Consider the following 24,875-nt stretch of genomic DNA (forward strand, 5'->3'; position numbering starts at 1 on the left):
ACAGTCCTCCAAGATGGTGGCAGTGGCACCACAGACCAGGGGGCACAGGACCCTTATTGGACAGAGATGGCAAAGGTTAAACTAAGCCCATAATAAATGATACAGGGCACAGTAAAATAGGATTAGATTTGAAATAGATCAACTAAGCATTCCCCGCTCAGTGGCATAATAGCATTAATTGATCAATAACAACTACAGCTTACTGATGGTATAGGCTACAGAATCATGTAATCAGGAACATAAAACTTACTATAAAAGGCCAACAACAGCAATAAAATCACAAAAGTGATAAGAAAAACTGTTTCTTACCCCCATTCAGAAGAGCTGCAGCCTCCTTGAAGTTGTGTTGAATTTTCTCTGCAGTCTCTTCTTCCATTCTCCAGTGAACTTTTTGGTCCGTCTCAATTGCAAGCTGAATCAAATGAGCTTACCTTTTGTGCAGCGTGCTCCTTTTGTGTTCACTGAACACATTCTTCAATGTTGAGAATGAATTTTCACATGTTGCTGTTGATTCTCCAAAAGTAGGTATCATTGGGTTTTCATTGGCATAGCTGCCAGAGACTTGCAGTATGTTCTCAAAATGTCCTTTGTTGTCCAGTTTTTATCTGATAAAGCTGTTTCATCCAGCAGAAACCAACATGCCACAGCAAACTCCGCTTCCTTAAACTCTGTCCCTGTTAAGTCCAGCAGTGGTCTCACTTTGTTTGCATCCATGAAATATTCACTCCCTGGGTGTAGGGTGCACAGGGCCTCTACTTGTTGGCTATTTCTTTCGTTAAATCTTGCTGACATTTCTCCCACTACAGCATCCTTGGTACTGAAATACAGTTTTTTACACTCCGTCTTCTCTCCCACTTCTTTCTGACCAACTGTTGTATCCACCACATAGTCTCTCAAGTGACTAATTTGTCTTTGTCGTTTCTGTGGAGGGGCTGCAGGAAGTTCTGTGATTTCTCTCTCTTTTGTGAATTTCTCCCAGTCATACTGGCTGTCGCATCTCAGTTCTTCCACACACGCCAGGCCACTTTGGGCCAGTCTGACACCTGTGTAGAGGTCAGTGGCTTGTGGTTGGAGCAGAGTGTTAGGGGGATCCAGCAAACTCAATATTTGATGTGCCATACAGACAATGAACTGGAGGCTGGGTTTGGCTTCAAAAACCCTGTGGCCTCAATTTTCACCTCTGTGCCACTGGTTTGGGAGTCTTCGATTTCACAAAGCAGGCAGATAATGTTGTTAAAGGATTTCATGATCACTGTCACTGGTCACTGTTGGTCAAGCAACCGTTTCAACTTCTCTCCTGTGTAGAGTGCAGCTACAGTAGGTTTCCCGAAGTATTTGTAGAGAAAGTTACATAGACTGAAAAAGTTCTCCAATGTGTTCTTAGATGACATGGCATGCCCTATTACCAGGTGAAGCTGGTGATTAAAATTGTGCACGTAAGGCACTTCTCTCTGTAATTCTTCCTGTAAGATTTTCTGCATCCCTCTATGTACCGCAGACATGGCACTTGCCTGATCAAAACACTGGCTGAGAACCTTCTCTGTACTTATCCCACCATCTTTCAACTGTGATAAAACCAGTATCGTCAGAGACTTGGCATCACATTGTTTACTAGTTGCCATCAATAAAAGTCTCTCTAAAAGTCTCTTTCACACTGTTATCTTATTATATCTTATCTAATTATATTATATCTTATCTGTTACTCTTATCCACATAGCAAAGCACAATCGAGATATTTTCACATCAAGTGGGGTCTTTAGTGCCATCAACTTTTAATGTGTGTTTTAAGTGTACCACATATCCCCAAAGTTCATTTTGTTTTGTATGTGATTCAATATGTATGTGGCATTGGAGGGTATAAGGGCATCATTGCTAAAAAAACCCCCCAAAAAAACACACTACTCCCCTCATCTTTTGAGTTCCAACACATCAACAGCCTTGGAAAGGCAGCCGGTTTACCGCTATAAATTCAATAATGTCCACAATAGCTGACAAATATGTGTGGTTTCTTTCAAACTGTGCTGCATAGACAAGTGTGGAAATCTCAGTCCCATTTGCATCTCGCACACATCTCTCCTTCCACACTGCTTTTGATTTCACGTGCTCATTGCTTGAATCATGCCTTTCCAGTCCCTTATTATGCACAAGAGCATTGCACCAGTTGTTGTAGCCAGAGGTGGTGAACGCAACATCTGTACTGCCATTTGATCCAAAATTTCCACAAGCGTGGTAAAATATAGCAGTGTTTATGCGGGTATATTCTAGTCTCTTTTTTTAAACCATGAGCTACAAAACAAATGCCTTACCCCACTGTATAAATGAGTTAGGTATTTATTTAGGCACACCTGAATAGGCTCTTCTTTACCTAGGTCGTCTGGCACTTGTTGAAGTTGCGGGCCAAGGGGTGGGGGCGAGTCAGGTGGCGGGAGTGAGCTGGTGGTAGGCGCTAAATTTGAGATGGATAGGCTAACTTTGGCTGGAGTCTTTGTAAGACTTTGCTGTTGGTAATGTTGGTAACAGCCTCCCCAACCATTTTCGAATATCCATGTTATGATATTTGGGCAGTAGAAAAAACTGCATATCACTAGTACACTGAAGTTGTCCAGCCACGTTAGAGGCACCCAAGCACAGACTGATGCAGTCGCAGACCTGCGCTACAGCTGGGTATTGGTACTCGATACCTTTAAGGTACTGACTGAAATAACCCAGAACCAAGTAGTATCAAAACTTCTCCAGTCAAATGATACCTGCATTCGATCCTTTTTGTACCCAGATCTAGAAAAAAAAGACTATTTGTGTGGATTTGCTCGCAGCCAATCACTGCAAATGTTCTTCAATTTAATGCGACATGTGATTGGCCCACTACCACATCAGCTACAACCCATACAGTCTGTGGTGATAATTCTTCATTTTACAGTTTTGTACAGTTATTTAATAAATATTTCAATAATTTGGACACTCTCAAAATGTATTTGTGTAAAAATCATTGGATGGGGAGTGGGGGAGTGCTGGCATTTTATGCAACTGAATGCTTCCATTCACATGATGGGTATCAAATGAAGTAGAAAAAAAATGCATGATGGTTAGACCAACCATCATGCAATACACTCAGCAAGAGTTCCCACTCACCACTCACAATTAAATGATGACACATTTATTATTCTAATTTCAACTGAGGGTGCAAATTACTAAACTGAGGGTAATGTGCATGCTTTTGCACCCTCATAGAACCAGGCCTGACTACCTTCACCTCTAAAGCAGCTAAGAAATTCAGATTATAAACAACTAAATTACTGGTTAAACAAACTAGATAAAATGTGTTTACATTTAGAATATTTTTAACTTTGGACAGCATCAGGCTGTCCTTTTCCCACTGCTTCCAGTCTTTAATGCTAAGCTAGGCTAAGCTATAGCAACACAAGGATGGATGTCCAAGACGCACATCATGGGCGATGAAATGAGGTCATCAACTTCCACTTTCACAGACACAAACACAACATTTCAACAATGTGTTACTACATAGGGCAAATTCATAGTAAACTGCTTTGTGAACTGGGGGGAACTGAGGTTTTCCATATCAGGCTGTATTATCTACTATTCATTGTTTCTTTGAGGTCAACTTGAAAACCACTGAATGAGGAATCATTTTCATTGATTGTTTTGAGGCTATTTCCTTAGGAATAACTGACCTTCGTTGATTAATATTGAGTTAACCTAAATTTAAGACATCAAATGATACATTTGATCAGCCAACTGTCTCTATGGTAGGGCACATTATTTGAATAGACTGAACACATCTTGACAATCCCAGTGTAGTCTGTGTGACACTAATCAGTCTCTGCTAACCAGAGGAAATGAGAAGCTAAATCCTGCTTAGTGACATATTTCCTTTTATGGAGGAAATATGATCTCCTGTATGAAATTCTCACTGGAAATATGAATCCTCTTAATGCTCCCTTTATCTCACACATTGATTTTTGAATCATTTTCATATTCGAAACAGGATTTTTCCATCACATACACAAAGGACCCTCAAGAGGGACACAGCATGTAGAATAATTGAAGACCTTGGTTTGTGACCGTCCATTGTGAATTTCTTATGAAGAGTATGAACTCCTTATAATGGTGGCACAATGGCCCAGTCATTAGCTCTGTGGCCTTGCAGATTTTCCAAATGTGTCATTTGATGTTCTTCATGATATAGTGATACAGTAGTCCTTGGTCATACAACTCAAGTGGAGGATTGTAGCTATGGAAGAAAGTTTGTGTCTATCTGTGTCTAATAATCAAAGACGTGTATTCATTCCTCCTTTTATTTTACTGCCCATTGGATTAATGAATTCCATTACCTCAAGGCCTACTTTCTAGCTGTTTCAGAGTTTTCAATCACATCTCAGGGTCTTCTTCAGCAAATCGAAGTTGGATGTTAGATCATGTGACAACTGAGCCAACTACATGACACTTGACCCAACTTTATGAGGATCTTAAAAGTCTGAAAGCTTAAGTAAGTGGACCTTGAGTTAAGATTATTTTTCTAATTTTGTTGTCCATTTCTAAAGTCTGAATAAGGAGCAGTTATAGCACACACACACACACACACACACACACACACAGATTCAATGTAATAGACATATTTAAGATAATAATAATAATGATAATTTAATACAATATTTCAACAATTCAACAAAATTATGTGTTTGTCACATTCTCCAGTGCATAGCTCAACTGCCTATCCTAATAAATAGCTCTTTTTTTTCTTGATGTTCATCAAAAACTACTGACTCACAGTGAGGGAAAATTGCCCAAAATAATCAGAGGTGTTATTCTGCAGTTACTATGAATGAGCACATCTTACATCTTTTACATAAACTTGATGTAGTATAAAAGAATGTAAAATCATTAAATGTGGCACACTCCAAAGGCCAGGACTGCCAGCGGCAGCAGCAGTGCAGCTTTCCTCCAGCAATGCTAACAGCAAGACTTCACGAAGTTCAGCTCTCGTGATGTAACAAACAAGTAAAATGTTGGGTTTTTATGTTTGTCTAAGAACATTTTGATTCATCTGGAGCGACGTGTTGAAACAGTCGGAAAATTAAAGCATAACATAAGAATTTTCACCAGCACCATTAGTAAATACTGACATCAAGAGTACTCCAAAAAAAAAGGAAGGTCAAAATCTCTGCACCCGAAAGTGAGAAATTGTGACATCAGTGGAGTTACATTATGAAAAAACACAGACAATTTGCTTTTGTCTAAATAAATGGTGTCTGCTTTCTACTAAAGGTTATTTTGAAGGTTCCCCCTCAACACAAAGTTGAAGTAAATCCAACACATCACAATCTGGATGCTAGAATTTTGAATTAATGACTTCCTATCTCTGTCTGTGTTGTGCTCAAATTAATTACTTACGTTACTTTGTCGTTAATAACTGCTGCTTCCCTGCAAAGTGGACTGAAAACAAGGGAGAACATAAAGCACAGCAGCTGCTTCTCCGTGTTACAGGTGCTACTGATCTACAGCACATTCTTCAATTTTTTTTCAAAAGTTGTTGTATTATTATACTATTTTGTATTTAGCATTATTTGATTACAGCCAGTGACAATAAATGCATAGAGGTACAATAATAGTTTAAGCCTCAGTAAAGTGTACTTATCATGTCGACGTACACAATCATGTTCCCAGTCTGCTGTGTCTTTTCAGATGGATTTCTCCCTATTAAAATGTAACAAGATCATTTAAAAGGTAATTAGATTCCCCCTGTAGGTCAACCATAATGGGCTCTGTTCTTGATGTTTATGTGCTCTTCTCATACACTGTCATGGGTCACTGCTCAAGCTCATCTCCATGTTTTTCGCTCTGCCTGTAAAATGGATTTTATACTGTGAGGACAGCAAGATAATAATGTGATATGCACAACTTGGAGGATGCTAATGTTGTTTGATCTGTTGAAGTGTGTCGCTGCACTGTATCTTGTTTCCATACAAATTAATATTCATGCTGGTTAATGTATAATGTGATGTCAGTGATGGGCTTTGGATTTCATGCTTGGGTGAAATTCACATCGTAACGACAAATGAGAAACAAGTGAGATGCAGATGAACTGCACAGGCTGTCCATCCTTATAGTATACTGATTGCTTTCATACTGTTGTGATAGAATATTTAGGGTTTTTTTTAAGTTTTCAGAGTTGGACAGTAAGACTCAGACTATGGTATGCTGCTTCTCATTGTGAGTTTTTTGTCACACTTTGTGGCCCTGCAGAAAACCTTCAACCTCGAAAAACTAAACAAAAAAAGCTCAGAAAAAGAGGTTGATGTTCTCTCTGTGACCCCCTTTACACCTTGCATTAAAATGTGTTTTGGGTGATTGCAATCAGATAGTGCTTGACCACATGAAAGTACAGGTGTAAATCCTCCCAAGACGCATTCAGGATGGATTGTGATCTGATCCAAACCACCTCCAGAGGTGGTCAGGGATGCATTGTGACCACATTGAATACAAGTGTAAATGCAATTGTGTTGTCAATCCACATACAACTACGTGGGCAGAAATATGTAATTGCGCGCAACTGTTCTAAGCCATGGAGGTCGCAGCCATTAACCAGTTAGCAAGCTAAGGTACTAACAAGAAAGCAGCTAGAAAGCTATGGAAATTCAAGATACTCGTCAGTGAAGTCAAGACAGGACCAGGGCTGTGTCTGAAATCACTCTCCATTTACTATATAGTGCTCTACATTTACCCTTGAGTGTCTCAATGCTGAGTGTATAAATATATCCACTGTATAGCGTCTTCAAAAATTCCACAATGGAATGAAAAAAGTAGCGTTAATGGCATGTACACTACTTTCTGCTGACATTCCCACAATGCAATGCTCCGCATGTTAAAGATGTGAAAACTACCGTCACGCAACTCTACATCTGATGGTGACAACACAAAATGACGATGATTAGTTAGTGTCCGAAATCTTGATTTGCTGCTCACTATTGAGTAAACTACTGAGTGTTTATTATATGGGGAGTAGTGAATGAGTGAATAAGGGAGTGATTTCGGACACAGCCCAAGTGTCGGCTTCTTCCCCCGCTTTGAAAAGCAAGCAAACGTCCATAAAATAGTGCAGCTTCACGGATGGCTACCATCTTTTTTTGTTGTTGTTTATTTGGACCTGCAAAATGAGAGGAGGATGTGATGTTTGGTTATTTGAGCTGGACAGAGCAATCAGATGTCCCCGTGTCCACGGAGATCAGATCTCAGGTTTAATCATATCTAGATACAATCTGGATACAACACTCATTTTAATGCAAGGTGTAGAGGGGGCCTGTGAAGCCGATGTATTTTCTGACATTTTGCAATGCATCATAATGCTTAGGTTTGGTCCCAAGGTCAAGGGAGATACCTGCAGTTACAGTTACAGTAAGAAAAAAGAAGGAAGGAAAGGCAAAATTGTCAATGCAGGGTTCTGTAAGAAACCAAGGCCAGTGCCCAGCATATGGGTACCATTTGAAAAGGTGGAATATTGATGGAGAAAAAGCATTACTTTATTTCACAACAGCAAAAAGTGATTTGTTACATTACTTGTCACATTTTTTACTTTCTGTGACTTATACAGCATTCTTGCAGTGTCAACAGAATGGACAGAACAAGAAATCCTGTCCTGTTATTTCGACTTGGTAGGAATGGAAGGCCTCCACAACCCCATGCCTTACCCAGCACCACTGATGGGTGTGTTCATAAGTCTCCATTATTGCACCTGTAACTACACCCAATAGTGATGTCACAGGGTCCTGGAGTACACCTGTATATCACTGCAGCAAGGTGAGAAGTAAGACCACTGGAGGCCAGCAAAACTGAGATGTAACTGTTTAAATAGCCTAAAGTAGCTACTTTTGCTGTTTTATATATTTGGATCAATCCATTAACAAGTAGAACCAGAAACAAGTAAACAGTATTAGTGCAATATATCAGTTTATTATGCCTCTGCGCCAACGACAGCCATGGCCAGAGGCATTATGTTTTCAGGTTGTCCTTCTGTCCGTCCATCCCATTCTCATGAAAGCAATATCTCAGGAACACCTTTAGGGAATTTCTTCAAACTTGGCGCAAACGTCCACTTGGATGAACTGTATCGAATTTGTTGGTCAAAGGTCAAGGTCACTGTGACCTCACAAAACACGTTTTTAGCCATAAATCAAGACACTTAAAGGGAAATTCTGGCATTTTTCAACCTGGACCCTATTTTCATATCATTTGGGTCTAAGTGACTTATGAGGACAAAAAGTTTTGGAATTGATCCAGTAATGAGTGAGCGCACTTCAACCGGCAGCCGCGAAACGGGCTGTAATGTAATCCTTGGGGGCAATTGCTCCCATCAAAGTACGTCCACCAAAAGTGCTTCTTTTTGCCACTGACAGGCTCAGATTGTTATTTTAAGTGTCTGACAATGAAAGTAAAGACAAGAACTAGCTGCCTATAGCAGCATTATGGCTAACTTTTTAGTTTCCTTATAGTCCAACCACGGTGAAGGTCAGTCTCATACATGTAAACAAACCGGCATGCTCGGATGAATATGTGGGTGACTTACATACTGTAATTCCTCACACAGTTACGGGTTGAAATCACGTTTCAACGTTTTTACCGTTTGGAGCTGAATGTTTGGTCTAGCAAGCCTCGCTCTTTCAGGGCTCTACGCTCAACATTTTTCCCATGGAGTACATGTGCTCTGAAATGAAAAAAATTAGGGAGACACAAAGAAAATCAGGAGAAAAACATTTAAGTAACACAGAATTTAATTCAGTAATGGGCCAATCTCTGCAGTTTATCTTTCACACCAAGTTATTGCTATGTCTTACTGTCTCTAGCCCATTGCCAGCTATCACCTGCTGCTCTTTCTGCTGTGTGTGGGTGTGCTCAGGTCTTTGTCACAGACTCAAATTTAAATACACTGAGGGCAGCCTGATACCTGATTTGTATTCTGAGGGAACACCATTCTCCAAGGGGAGCATCAATGTGAGAACAGGAACTGAACGGTCATTCACCTTTTTGTGTTGGACCACAGTCAAGAAGTAAATTAATTAATCAAGAACAGTCCTCATTGTGCATTTTAAACTAGACCTGCAAAGATTAGTCAATTAATTGATTAGATGATCAAAAGTAACTGAACTGTGCCATTACCCTCCGCTTCCTTATGGAGGCGGTGAACAGACTGGTGATGGTCAGATGTAGTTGATAGCAAGAACAAATGCAAGTAAAATAACCGGCCATGCGAGCATCTGCTGTCAGACTCTCCGTGTCTGCACTGGAAACACAGAGTCCACTGGAGCTTAGACAGTCACAACAAGCACATTCATGGCCCTTTGTAAAAGTTTCTGTGTCATACCTGTGTTTTAGCTGAGCTAACGTTAGCAGCTAAGCACTGTGAGGCTGTCTGGTGTGTAAGTGTGGGGGAGTGTCAGCTGCAGCCCTGCTGTTTATCATGTTTATGTTACTGTCGTCAGCCCTGAATATCTTGTTAAGCTCTGAATAAAGCACAGCATAGTTAGTTATTGGCTCATGTGTTATGTTTATTGCCACAGAAAACGCTAATGCTACCAGCAGCTCTGTGATGGGCACAAACTGAGGCTACAGTTATAAGTGTGCTGATATTTATACTTGGCGGCATTTCTTTTCTGTGAAACTAATGTACTGTTAATAAACATTGTACATTATCTACTATTAAATACTAGTTTTTGAATGATTAGCAGCGGGGGGAAAAAGATTATGGTAGGTTCTTTATTCACACACTGTACTTGTAAATTATTTTTCTGGTTCACACATCTCTATTTTTAGGGGCAAAGGCGAGTGGAATACTTCAACTGTTGAGCCCTTTCTTTTCATCCAGTTGATTCTGTGGAGGTGAAACAGTCTCCAGGACAATGATGTTGATAAACGTTGTAAATCCGTTAGTAGAAGTTACACAGATGGGATTTTACTGTCATCCATGGATGACAGCAACAGCAACAGTCTGGCAGCAACAGCTCTCACTATGTAGAAAAGGTTTTCCTTTTCACTCATCAGGAGGGCAGTGACTGAAGGAACACCAGCAGTTTCTCTGAGGTAACGTTACCATACTTTGTCTTTCCTGATGGTCCTGTTGCCTTTCTGCTTCCATTCTTCATTTTTCCTCTTTCAGTTGTTTTATCTCCTCTCTGTGTATTCTGGCTCAAATAAATATGGTTGGCCAGTCAAAGTTAAATGGCTTCATGATTGTCCTCATAATAGTCCTTGGGGTAATCCGTAATTGCACTTAGTTTACTTCACTTTAGTTTCCTAAAGCTTTTCCAGTCTGACTGCTGTGAATGTCTGCTTCATACATGTAAACAAACTGCACGGATGAATATGTGGCTGGTTTGGTTAGCTGGCAAGCTGTCCTGAATATAGATCCATACGCAGTTAGCCATAATGCTGCTACAGGAGGCTAGTGTCTGTGTTTTCTTACGTTGTCAGACATGTTTTTTTCGGAACGTTTTTCACTGCGCTGAAATTTTTTTTTGTGTGTTCCTAAATATTTTAATTTCAGAGCACATGTACTCCATGGGTAAAACGTTAGTATCAAGCCCTGAAAGAGCGAGGCTGGCAAGACCAAAGGTTCAGCTCCAAACGGTAAGAAAAATGTGATTTCACGTAACTGTGTGAGGAATTACAGTACGTAAGTCACCCACAAATTCATCTGCGCACACCGGTTTGTTAACATGTATGAGGCTTACTTTCACCGTGGTTGGACTGTAAGGAAACTAAAAAGTTAGCCATAATGCTGCTAGTTCCTGTGTTTGCTTTCATTGTCAGACACTTATAATAACAATCTGAGCCTGTCAGTGGCAAAAACAAGCACTTTTGGTGGACGTACTTTGACAGGTGCAATTGCCCCAAAGGAGTACATTGTAATCCGTTTCGTGGCTGCCAGCCGAAGCGCTCTTGCTCAATATTAGACCAGTTCCAAAACTTTTTGTCCCCACTCGTCACTTAGACCCCAAATGATGAGAAAATAGGGCCAAATGATGAGAAAATAGGGTCCGTTGTTCGGTTGAAAAATACTGGAATTTCCCTTTAATGCTTTAGGGTTCGGGTTAGCTTTGTGGTTAATTTGCCATGGGTTTGTTGACAGTAAAGTGTTTTCATTAGGAAACTTATGACAGCTACGATATATCCAACTTGGAATTACAACTAGGAGACTGTCATGTTTGTCTTTGACTGTCTTTTTTTTGGACTTGAGTGCTCATTAATACAGTCTGAATGAGATGACAAGAACTGGCAAGGAATGGGGGGCAAATAGTCAACTCCAAAGCCCCCACACCCCCATGCCTCATCTACTGTATTTACCACATGCAGGAGTAGAAAATGAAAAGTTGTGGTTTAACAAGCAGCCTGTCTACAGTTTGATGGCATTGCTAAATGCTAGCTTACTCTGCTATTAAAGTCAGGGATTCACACAAAATCCAAGTGATTCCTGAATGTAGGCTTGCCAGTGTCTAGCTAGCTAGCTAACAAGACACAACATGTAAATAGAACAACTGAGTCTTCTGGTAGAGAATAATCACTTCCCCTAAGCTCTGCTCTAAGCTAACGTTAATAAGCCTCAGACTTCTTTCCTCCGAACACATAGAGACAATATCCATTCAATCTTACTAATAAACTTCTGGTAAGACAGCAAACAAGACTAAACCGCCTAAATGTGTAAGTAGCCTAACTAGTAGCAAGTGTTACTGGGATTAGTAACTGTACTGCATTTTAAATTGTTTTGCCTCATGCTATTAGTTATTATTAGTTTCATTATTAGTTACTGAATCACTTTACACACACAATTCTACTCCATCCTCACTTTACAAGGCTTCAATGCAACATTCGACACAACAGACCAAGACGTTTTGATAAACAGACACCATGTCTGGCATACTGTTGCTGTGGTTTTCATCATATTTCTCAATTTTTTCATTTGTCTCCATTGCAATATTGTCTCCCATTCAAAACCTAAAATTGGGGTGTCCCAGGGTTCAATTCTGGGACCCTATGATCTTCATATCAATAACATAGTAACAGCTACTATTGATATAACAAGAAACTGATCTTAAAGCGCCAACACCACTAACAGCATTATATGGAGTCAAGTGTACCACACAAACAAAAAGATGCAGCAAAATGATTAAACCACAATAGACAGTGAGAGAGAAGTCAAGAGGAGTGATGGAATGGAATAGAGAGAGAAAGAAACAGCTTTAGTCTGTCACATCATCCACACTTTACAGTAGTAATAGCTACAGTAATGTAACAATGAATTTAACAGTAAATCAAAAATGTGTTTGAAGTGCTCTTTACAGGAGCTCTCCATTCAGCACCACAAATCCACAACATAACCCAAAGACCAGTGATTTCAATAGTACTTATAACATGAGAAATACATTAACAGCATCATTTTTCTTGCCCACAGCAATTACCTTCCACTTGAATTGCATTTTTCAGAGTGGTAAAGCAATATGGTTTGCATCATGAGGGTGCAGCTTATAGTAGCTCAACTGTGGTGATGTCTCATTAAGCAGGATGGACACCTTCTGATGGCAAATACAGCTTTCACATGGCTCTCTTGAGAGGGATCCTTGGTTAAAAATCAGGTGATGTAGGTTATTTCAAAGTCAAATTCTGTAGCCACACTTTCTTTTGTTAAACATACAGTATGTTATATTTCATACATGTTAGACTCCATAGAAATATGACATGTATCAAGTACGTTATTTCTTCTTGTGGACTCCTCCTTAGCTCCTTCATCTCTTAGTTAGCCGGCTTGCTCTGGCTTGTTCTAGCCCTCAGAAGGCATGAAGATATGTCAACACTATAATAATTCTTTAATATGTAAATACTACACTATTAAATGCATCATGATTAAATCCGCCAAACATATTATGTATTGGAGATTTTATCTGTTTAGCCCTGTACGCCATCCTTCCGTTAGCTACCTACTAGGCAGATTGGCAGCTCTCTTCCTCAGACAGATTCAGAATGAAGTCTTGGGGGGCGGTTGCTATCAGGATACCTCAGCTCTGGAATGAACTGCCTGAATATCTCAGGCTTGCCATATCAGTATCTCCTAAATCAATTCTCAAAACTCCTTTTATTGATCTCCCTTTCATTTATTTTAAATTTAATGCCTGATCCTTCAAATTGTTTTATATACTTGTGTACTGTATGCTTTTGGATTTAATGTGTTTCTCATGATCTCAATATTATGTGTATTGATTAAAACATTCAGACTTGTGTCTCGCATTTTAATGTGAGGCACATTGAGAGTAATACAGTAACGTGGTGTTCAACTTGAATGCTGCTCTGGTAACATTAAAATATTTGTTTTGGCATCTTAAAGAGGTTTAGATTTAGACTTTTCTGCCTCTCCGTGAATATAATGTCTACCAAAGGTACCAAAATCTCATGCTTTAAAGGAAAATAGGCTTGGAAGATGACTAAGCGTAATGATTCAGGCAATGCTGACAGTTTGACACCTATGCTTTTTCCCTGTTTTCTGTTTTTTGAACGCTGCCAAATGTGCGAACTTTGCTAGGATCTTGAGAGATTGCTGCCTTGTTAAATCAATACTTTTGCAATTTTGCATGTCTAGGTGTGATGAAAAACAGAGGTGTCAGCATGCTGTGATTTATTTGGCAAATCCCATCTTACAATAGTGGTGCACTTTAAATTTGTGGCAGTATAGATTTTATCAAGATGATGAAATAAATCATAAACACACAAAATATTTTTCTTTATTTGCCTAGGCTGCTTGTGTTATTTATCTCTCATAGAAAAACTCTATGTTTGTGAATTTAAAAGTTAGTGTGACAGAAGTTTGGGGATATCAAGTGATGTGATTTGTTGCATAGAAACAATATTTCTCCTTTTCCATTGTAGTCAAACAGCTTTTTTATCAGCCAAGTTCTTGATAAATGAAACATCACTGACTGACTGTTAGTCATTTATCAATTTACTGCAGCCAAGATTTAACCTAGTCCAGTAATGAGTCATTTTGGCCCAAATATAATATATGCAGCCCAATTACCATCGCACTGTAAAGTCTAAAGAACTCTTTTTCAGTGTGTGTGCAAGTGTGCTTTAGTTCCTGTGAGTCCAGTGAAGTTTGGGCCCAAAACACATGAATGCCAAGAACAGATAAGGATGATGTAAGTTTACTTGCCAACTGGACGGTGATCTGGCAAGTGAGAATGAATGGGAGCCCCAAGATTCGCTCTGTGAATAACACATCATGTTCAAACAGCACTGTGATCTGTAGTACAGCACTGGTTGAAATAGATGGAGAAAATCAACAGCTGTGTGTCTTAATTGATGGAGCAACATCAAACACACGGTCCATCTCAGACTGTATGGATGCTCCACTGTGCTTTTGAGACTTTTCAGAAGTTTCCCCCAAACACCTTGAGAAGAACTTTCTGCTGCAGTATTGACTTGGCATTATGGATTTGATAACCACCTCTGGGCTCTACTAGTTTCTCAGCTCAGAGTGTTTTTTTTAATCTTGGTCCTGCTGAGCAGACAGCCTGATAGCCTCGTGTTGCATCCAAATGCACTACTTCTTTTACTAGTCCAAGATTTCATAACAGATTGAAAACAAACTTTTTGACTTGAAGCGCACAAAGTAGGCTAACTTGCCCTCATTTAGATACAGCTGTGGAGTCTTTATAATGTAAATCTGCTAGTGTGAAGTTTCAAGTTAAGCTGAAATCTCTTTAAAACAATCTTTAAGCTTAAAATTAGGTCCTTTATATTTATGATAATTGCACATCTTTTGTACGTTGACACTGGTATTTTCTCTGCCAGCTTCACAGATAGACGAGTCACTTCGTTCTTTCTAATTCATTCTTGAGAGGAATTAAATTATTTTCTCTCTGAAAGCTTGCATTTTTTCTCTTCATGTTGGTGTGAAGCTGCTAAAATAGCAGTCGTCAGTATTAAATTTGTTTTGAATATTTGTGGCTATGTTAGTGGTGTGGCTTTAGGAATGGCATTGTTGGTTGGCCAATCAATCTATCCATCTGTCTTTGGTGCAGAGTGAAATATCTCTACAAATATTGTATGGATTGCCATGAAATTATTGTAAAGACAGTCGTGTTCCTCAGAGGGTGAATCCTAATTACTTTGGTGATCCCTTGACATTTTCTGTACTCCAATTTGTCCAACAGCCTATGACACTTCTAAAACTAATCACTGATTTCTCATCAGATCATGAAAGGTGATCCAAGTGTGATCATGTAGAGCTGAGCCTGACAAGTTTAGTCTTAAAACCCCTTTAGATTTAGGTAACAACAGGGCCTTTACTCTAAGGATCTAGCAAAACTGTTTCTCTGTTTCATTCATCCACTCAATGATTTTTTTTCCTGCTGTGTAATCCCCCCCCCTTCACAAACACCTGCATTATTGTTCATGCATGTTTGTGAAGGGAGGATTAGCTAATTGCTGCTGGGATTCTTTGAGAGCGCCCTCAAAAGCAGAACTTTTTCTGCCAAAACTAACTGTATAACCATTCTCTTAGTGTGATAATGGCAGTGTACATGGGGAAAATATTACCTTTTAAAAGCTAGAACCAGATTGGTTTTAATAATGACAATTAACATGAAAATTAGATCTTCCTTACAATTGTGATTGGTGAGTGCATACCTTATGTACACTTGAGAAACCCAGTGTCTTTACTAAAAAGAGCCTGTATGCTTATAAATTACTGGATGCATATAATTATATCCTCTATGCTGGAGGGGATGTTTAATCCCTCTTGGGATATTGAACATTTTCCACCCATCACTTTTGTGATTCATGCAGTTTACCTTACCACAACTCCTCCTCAACTCCTCTCACCATCGCTCTTTGCTATACTGTGTCTTTTTTCTGCCCTGACTGTATTAGCATATATCAAAATCATGTTGCTGTTAAGTTTGTATTACAGACTTTAAGTCTTGTTACTGCACATGAGCATTATAGCCATTAGTTGTTGCTCTTGACCAGACTTTCTTTTACTGAGTCAGATAGTAGATTCATATGGGACTACTTTTGTTTCAATTATATTGAGCTAAATCTCCCCAGAATCAATTTTAAGATTTTAATTGTAACTTGCATAATTAACAGTGTTTTAAAGAACTGTAGCAAGAGAATTTTTAAGATGTCGACTGTTAATTTCACCAGCAACTTAATTTACCCAGCTGCAGTTGATTAAAGAAATGCCTGGTTAATATGCTCTCTCTCTATGCGTGTGTTTGGCTAAAGATGGTTTGGTTTTGTGGAATAAGATTCAGCATCCTGTAATATTTTCAAGTTTGAAAAAATGAGGCGTGTGCTGTGTCTTGTGCTGTTCATAAAAGACCAAGAGAGTGGAGTCTTTTTCTACATAAACAGTCTTGATAATCACCTCTCAATTTTCCCTCCATTTTTCAAATTAAGAAAACATCTTCACCGATTTGACAACACGTGCAGCATTTAGAAAATGCGCTGCAAATACCACAACACAACGAAGTGTTTCCAGAGGACACTCAAGAGTGATGAACACGTCAATAACTCATATGCGAAACATTGTTAAAACACAAACAAGGCCTCTTCCCTACCATAGTAAGGTAGACAATGAGCTACAACCTTAATTGCACCAAAACAAGCTGTCCTCTGAGCTGGACAAATAACATTGTTGTCTATGTATAGCCAGCTGTGAGGCGAGTGCGCAGGGACCGTCTACAAAGTGCAACAGCAAAAAGAGATAACCCTTTTTTCTCCCAAACTAAGTGTTGTAGTATAACCAACAGCAGACCATTGATGTGTGAAGTGATTTTGGGGACACTTCACCGTATAAGAGTGAAGTTATTGAATATTAAGTTGCAGTGCGTTTGCCCTTGTTGGCCACCATAAATTATATATACAAATATATATATATATACAGATAGGTGACAAATTAAAGGAAAAACCAACATAAAGTGTCTCAGTAAGGTGTTGGGCCACCACATGCTGCCAGAACAGCTTCAACGTGCCTTGGCATTGATTCTACAGTCTCTGAACTCTTCTGGAGGGATGAACACCATTCTTCAAAAAGATATTCACTCATTTGGTATTTTGATGATGGTGGTTGAGTGTCTAATACCTTGGTCCAAAATCTCCCATAGGTGATTAGTTGGGTTGAGATCTGGTGACTGTGAGGGCCATAGTATATGATTCACATCATTTTCATACTCATCAAACTATTCAGTGACCCCTCGTGCCCTGTGAATTGGGACATTGTCATCCTGGAAGAGACTACTCCCATCAGGATAGAAATGCCTCCCCAGCATATCCCCTCACTGTAGGGGTCAAGCATTCATATACATATATATAATATTTGAAAAAACCTAATTAATTTTAGAGTGAGCGGATATTTATTTTATGTAATTTTATAGTTCTGTTTCTTTTAAGGTAATTTATTTTGATTTCAAATGATTTTCATTCCCTTTCAATTTACTTATTTATTTGATTCTTGGGAGATTTTGTTTGTTTATACTGTGTACTGTGTGTTAACATGTTTAACCTCTTCTCCAGCTACATTCCTACAGTCTAGTGAGATGTAAGTGATTTCATCACTTCAAGCTCATTTTGAGTTAGTCTCAGTACACACTGATGGATTATATAAGGAATCTGCCGCAGAGAACATTATCTGTGCTAGCTGCATCTCCATAGTACAGAATTAGTTCTCGTTGGTTGGATCTGCTGAGTATATGTTATGGAAAAGATCATCGCTGATGACAAGTGTGTTTATGTGAGTGTTTGTGCAGCTAGAGGGCTCAGAGGCAAGGATAAGCTTGGCAGGGGTCCCTCAGATCATGTCCAGCACATCAGCTGCCAAGGTTTCAGCTTCCATATAACTCAAGAGGAGATGACTCCTGACAGCAAACTGAGGTCAAGAACCTTCACCAGGCACAGGAGCTCTGCATCCTTTTCTGCTGAAGATAAACAAGAGAGGGAAAGAGAGAAGCTGAGGGAAGAAAATGGGGGAAGGTTGTGATTTAAAGGGAGTGAGATGATGATTTGACAGAAGAAATGGAGGGAAGAGAGAGAGATGACAGGGTAAATACTGTAGAGGGAAGATTAAAGAGGATGTGTTTGCTGGAATACGAAGCTCAGTGTGGAAAGATCTGATGGCTGAATAAGTCTCCACACACAACCCAACATGTGCAGTTTGTCAAATATATGTCTCCTCTTCCATCTCCATAAGATTTATGGTAATTGCTGAGATAAGACATGTACATTTTGTTGTATCAAAGGTATATTTGCCTTCAATTAATTGTAAAAATTTTTAATTAATGATACAATTAATTAAAAATATTTAATGCTGATTTACTATGGGAAGAGCTTAACCTTGACCTGATTCCAAATATTTATTTTAATCCAAGGTTATACTTCCTCTATACAGTTGAGAATTCCTCACCTGTAAAGATGAATTTCAATATCCTTTTAGTGTCCTATGATCAAAAGCAGTCCTGCAGCCTTCTTCATCTTCTCAATAATTTAATTTTTAATTTTTTTGAAAATAGTGGATTTTAAAGTTGCACTTTTTTTCCTAGCCACTTTAAACAAGCTAGAGAAAAACACAAACACATTTGACAAACTTCTTTCTGTTTACACATCAATCAGCAACATGCACATATAAACATGAGTTGAATGTAAGTTAAATATTCGCTCTCCTTTTAGCTCCATTTTGGTCTCCACCAGCTCCTGAAAAAAATATCTGGATCTGTAGCGGCTAATTGTTCACTGTGTTCACCAGCTAGTGGCTAACTATGTTATGTTATATATATATATATATATATATATATGATGTTATATATGTTATATATAGCTATATGTTATGTTTGCTGTCAGCATTGGGCAGGTAACTTGTATCAGAACATTTTATGCTGAAAACATCTGTCGGCTGTGTCTGGAAACAGAGTTGACAATTTTTCCAAAACACTAAGGGTGCGAGCTGTGAAACCAAAACAATGAGCTGAAAAACACTAAAACACTTTGTAGAGCTGAGGGGAGCAGCAGAGTTGGGAAACAAAACAAAAAAACTGAATATTTTGTGTATGTAAATGTCGTCAGTGAGCAACCCCTTTCACATTACACATAGTCCTTTGACCCCATTGTTCATATCAAAATGTTGATTAGTGCAACTTTAAAAATATGAAAAGACTAAATATTTATAGACAGCTTTAGATTAAGAACATCAGTAATGGCAGAAAGAAGACATCAGGTATGACAGAGACTAAAGGACAGAGAGGTTTAGAGACAGTAATAGAGACAAAAAGCAATGTTAACAGAGGTTTAGCTCCCTGTAGGTATTCTCAGTGTGACTGGCTAATGAAATATGAGTCAGGCTGATGATATTGGACACTCTGATGTTTCATTTCTCCCAGTGATACCCTTTGATATTTTGCTATCAATATCTGCATCCTGTAGCAGGAGGATGTGATATCTGAGACTATTCTATATTTTATTTGTTATTGCTATCACATTGTTATTGTGCACAGTACTCTACAGGGAAATACGAGTGAAAAGAAGAAAGCAGAGAGACACCAAGAGGTTAGAAAGACGAAGGAAATAAATAGCTGTCTGCTGGAAGTCCCATATTCTTCATTCAGGAATTATGAAACAATAGCCTTCGGCTCAGATTGATTATAACACTCCTCCGTGAAATGATTACAAGTGTATTGAATGTTTCTTGGTTAATGAGTGCATGGAGGAAGAAGTAAGCTTTACGTCAAAAAATTTGTTGTCATGAGGTTTACTCTACTGCTGTGCTTTCCAGTGACTTCACAGGACATGGTTCACCTACGCTATTTAATCGTCCGCCCAAGGTAGAGGAATAACAGATTAAATGTAATGGATTTACAGTAATCTGCTTTGAAATTGGGAAAGGCACTGTAATCCATTACAGTCTAATGGTTTACTTCAAAGAATGTGGTAAGCGGATTACAGTGTTACAGCAGTGAAAGGGGCTTTTAGTTTGTAACATCCTGAAGATAGTAACATGAATGATAACAGCAGTGATTTTTTTGCTAGCGGCAGAGCCTAAGGATGGTGATGTTGCTTGTTAAATCCATCCATCCATTCACTTGAACCCTAATGTGTTTGTAAAGCCTCTGATCTTCCACACATGAAATATGAAAATCTAATGGACAGGTTGCTGTGAAATCTGTTGATATTGAGTACAATCATTATCTGGAGAGGATGAACCCTTTTTTATTTTAGTTACTTTCCTGTTCTGCCACTCAGGGCAAAATGTCATCTTTGAACTCATGATTGCTCATAATGTTGTAGGCAGGGTGCCATGGAATTTGCAAAAATCATTTTTGCTATTACAGTATTTTCCCACGGGGATAAACTTTTTTCTTTCCTTTAGAAGGACATGCTTGATTACATTCAGTACATTTGTAGCCTCTCTGGCAAAGCTCTAGGAATAGCAAGACTTGAAACCCTTTTATGTTGTAGTGTGCTAGGATGCTGCATCTGGCAGAGCTTTTAGTCATCTAGAGTGTTCTACTGGAAGTAGATGTTTCTTACAGAAGACATTTTGACAATTTTCAAATCGCAAGACCCATAATTATAATTAACTTGAATAATTAAGTGTTTTAAAGAGCTATAGCAAAGTGGGCAACTGTTGATTCTACTCACTACAATACTCAGCTGTAGCTGTTTAATGTTAATCTTCTGAGTGGCGAAACAACAACAACAATCAGTACAAACTGGAGAGGTTGTGATATGTAGCACAACAAGTTAGCGAAGCTCTGTAAATGGAACCATGCACAGTGGTGTCTGCCTTACAAGGAACTTCTTTCCTGAGACTGAAAATGTGATAGCTGTTATTACTCTTTAGAACTGTTTCTTAACAAACTACTGTAACTGTTGTCTGCGAGGCTAAGTTACATGTCTCCAAGTGCAGCGGTGTGGCTCACAGGCATGTTTTTAATAGTTTTTGGACAACAACGGAGGTCTATGGCACAAAGGAATATGATTTATCAGATTTTGGATGCACACACGATACTTGTAAGGATGAGTTCATTGTTGCTTTGGCTCTGCACATGAGATTTGATGACAATAAGAAAAATATAGAAAATTGCCAGACTTATCCTTTAAGGCTTGAACAAAACAAAGTCATCATTAATGTTATTAGTTACACTTGTACTTCTCATATATGGCAAATCAAAATGCCTGCTGTGAGAAAGGGCTATTGTAACAGATAAAATATTCCATTTTGATTTATGACTTGTAATTTATTCAGAGTTGGATATCACATGTTGCTGTCCTTGGAAGTGTGATGACAGTGTAATTTTAATGGAATGACATCACACAGGAATGCTGTTCTGTTCCTCTAGCCTTGGCTTTCAGCTCCCTTTGGGTTGAAAGTGCGAAGATATCTGTTCACAAATGTCTGTGTGTTCATGCGTGTGTCCATCTGTGCAGTCCAGATTATTGACCGTAATCTTAATCCCTCTGCAGATAAACAAATACTGACCCAGTATCTCTCTGTCTCTGTGTCTCTGCGTTTTTCCATTCATGTTTTCTCATCACTACAGTGCTGTCATTGTCTCAGACTGAGTGCACTGCAGTAAAGTGAGGAGTGCTGTTTCAGTGGGAAAATATGGAAATCAGAAACTCACAGACAGCTGTGAAGCACATACGCACACTTGTATATGGACACACATGTACACACAATCTAAGGAAACCAACTTACCCAAGCAATCATCCTTTTTCCCAGCAGTTTCTCAAGAATTAAATGATATGTAATTTTTCACTGTAGTACAAGGCGATTGGCAAAGTTTGCTCATGCCCTAAGATCTGACCCAACTCAAATTTTTAAGTGAAGAGAAATTCACTTCATTTAGTGGCAGTGAGGTCACTTAGACTGAGGAATGAGCCTCCAAAAGCCTCAGGACAGATTGGGAGAGGAAAACACTCCTTCGTCTGCTGTTTCTTTCTGTTTCTTTTTAGATGCAATGCACTCACAGACATATATGCACTGGTCTTCTGTTAGATAGCGTTCTCCACCACCATCATGGAAACATCAAATGAGGAAATCATCTGTGAGAAGCTTTAGGAGTCTATAACAACGAGCACTGAAGCTGTTCTGGAGACCTCATGTTGGTTTTTCCTTCCTTTTTAATGTACTACATTGTTTAAAAATAATATGCTTTCACCCACAATTATGATGAGTTTGATGTGACTGACTTAAAGCAGTTTCATATTCTGAATACTCTGTGTGTGTGTGTTTGTGTGTGTGTGTGAGTGAGAGAGAGAGAGAGAGAGAGAGAGAGAGAGAGAATGGAGCAGGGGAGGAGATGCAATCTAATTATAGCTGCACAACATAGTCAGCAACTACATCTAGTGCAACAGTTCTGATGAAAACAGTATGTTTGACTGAAGATACTGTTTGAATAAGGGCCTTTCATTATCTCATGTAGTCTTGTCCTAGGTTATAGAAGAGATGAGCATGTGCAGGTTCTGTGAAAGAGTTTTCTATTTTCCTTTTAATCTTTCAGTTTTATGGTATTTCTTGCATCATACATTGTGTGATTTCATAATTTGTCTCAATGGGAGGAAATTAAATTTCTGTTTTCATCTAAACTTTACCCAAATTGACTTCAGATAGAACTTCTGCAAGCTCTAACTTGCTCAAGATAAATCTGTAAAGACGATGAGGTGGATATATCAAAGATGTAATATTTATACAATATAATATTTTCATGTTAATAATGTATTAATTGACCATGTATAATGTGAAAGGTTCCACTCAAAATAAAACAAAACCACACAGAATTATCGCCAACTCCGCCGTTGTCCACTTTCGGCTCATTGTTTTGATTTTCAGGCCCATAAACTCACTCCCATCAGCCTCGTTTCCAAAAGCAGTAGACAGATGTTTTCAGTGAAACAGCTTAAGAGCCCGGAAACCTCCTGGTGACAAGGCAAGACTCGTGAGAAGTCAAGTAGTCCAACACGTTTGACTTAAAAAAAAAATAATTAAGTTTTGTTTGTTTTTTTTACCTCAATGGAACCAATCTGTTTCCACCAGCTTCTAGTCTTTATGCTAAACTAAGCTAACCATCTCCTAGCTCTGTATAATGGACATGAGAGTGGTACCAATTTTTCTTGTCTAACTTTCTGGTAAGAAAGTTAGCTGCACATTTCTCAAAATATCAAACTATTCCTTTAATTTGAGAGAAAAATCATTCCGCCTACAGCACTTCTACAGAAGACTGAGTCAAGCACAAAAAAGCAAACACTTAGAAACCCCTGAGCAACCAAGGCGAACCCCAAGGTTGTGTAAGAGGGATGAAATGTCAATTTTCATTTACAGAAAATATGAATGATGTGCCCGAGCTGTCCTTTCTTCAAACAAAGTCAAGAAGAAAAGACACTCTTATAATGATTTATCACTGAGCCCCTGACTGGGACTCTCAGAGCTAAACCAACACTGGATTAATGTTGCTATACCCACAGTACCCACACACACACACACACACCTGTACAAATACAATCCCCAGAAGTGTACATACACACATCCTCATAGAGAAATAAAAATAGTCTCAGACACTCACACTGCAATTACTCGCTGGATCTCAAACATGTGTAGTCTGCATAAATAAGCATTCTCCATATACAACCTGTCTTAACTAATCTAACCACTAATATGTCACTCGCTTTGTGAGTGTGAAAGTGTGTGTAGACAAACCTAATGTGGTTTGCGACAAGGTAATAAGTGAAGCCCCCCAACACACACACACACACACACACACAAACACACAGAGGAGTGTGTATGTATCCTTGTGGCTTCCACACATTACCTTGGTTACATTTCATTGGTCAGACCATAATATGCTGACAAGAGAACTATCTGCTTCTGCAGTGTTGTGTTTTGCCTGCAGACCCCCCACCCACCAACACATAAACACACACACACCTACACACACACACATAGTGTCTTATCAGAAATGCTTCTTCATAAAATTGACAGCTCCCTGTAATGTTCTGTTTGTTGCTCCAGTATATTTTCTGGGATTACCTTTGTGTCCCTGGTGTGTTGCACAAACCACCCAGTTCCTCTTCAGATTCCAACAATATTCATCCGTATATGCCCTAAGGTTGTTGTCTAGGCTATATATAGGACCACATGAATCACCAACAGTTGCGCAGCACACAGCACCATTTGGTTTTCAGCTGCATTTGTATGGGAATGTTGGTGTCCAGTAGGCCTGCATTTAAATATAGCAGAGGAAATGGAGCAAAAGATGCCATTTACACCTGATATTAGAACGCAGTCTGTATCTGGATATTTTGTGAGGATTCGTGATCTGTATATAACGCAGGTGTAAAGGAGGTAGGTACACCTAATGACCACATTCTAAAGTAAAGAAATCTGGAAAAAACTAAAAACAAGTAGAACCTAGACACATCGTTTTGGAAGACACACCACTACGATACTCAAGAAGAGGGACACATTATGTTGTGACTAGCCAACAAGCTAGCACTAGTGGCACCACATTACAAATTATATGTCTCGTATAGGTAACGTTAGCCAAGTTAGCGAGTCTTCTGACAAGAATCCTACAGCTGTTACGTGACCCTTGCCTTGCACATTGGACTCTGTCTCTTGACCAAGGACGTACCATGTTTGTTGACAAGTTCGTCAGCTCTGCTTACATAATTTGCACACTCATTGACACCAGATGTAATGCCAAGGCCTGTGATAAGATGTCATTGATGTCATGACTAATTTCTATCATGTCAAACTTTGCATAAACATTTAGAAACACACAACAGGCATTTTTATCCCCATCTCATTAGACTACAGCGTCTTTCCT

The 24,875-nt window shown here is 39.0% G+C and overlaps 1 protein-coding gene and 1 long non-coding RNA gene across 4 annotated transcripts in view; both read left to right on the forward strand.

Annotated features, from left to right (window-relative positions):
• Positions 1–24,875, forward strand: part of LOC121897716 (polypeptide N-acetylgalactosaminyltransferase 18-like) — a 183,215-nt gene that overhangs the window by 28,144 nt on the left and 130,196 nt on the right. The window lies entirely within an intron of this gene.
• Positions 9,650–24,875, forward strand: part of LOC121897717 — a 39,312-nt gene continuing 24,086 nt past the window's right edge. For both annotated transcript variants that reach the window (XR_006096274.1, XR_006096275.1), the window contains exons 1-2: positions 9,650–10,089; positions 10,553–10,635. This is a non-coding gene — a long non-coding RNA (uncharacterized LOC121897717). The remainder of the gene's footprint in view (positions 10,090–10,552; positions 10,636–24,875) is intronic.

Source organism: Thunnus maccoyii, chromosome 5, assembly GCF_910596095.1.
Source record: "Thunnus maccoyii chromosome 5, fThuMac1.1, whole genome shotgun sequence".
Lineage (NCBI taxonomy): Eukaryota > Metazoa > Chordata > Actinopteri > Scombriformes > Scombridae > Thunnus > Thunnus maccoyii.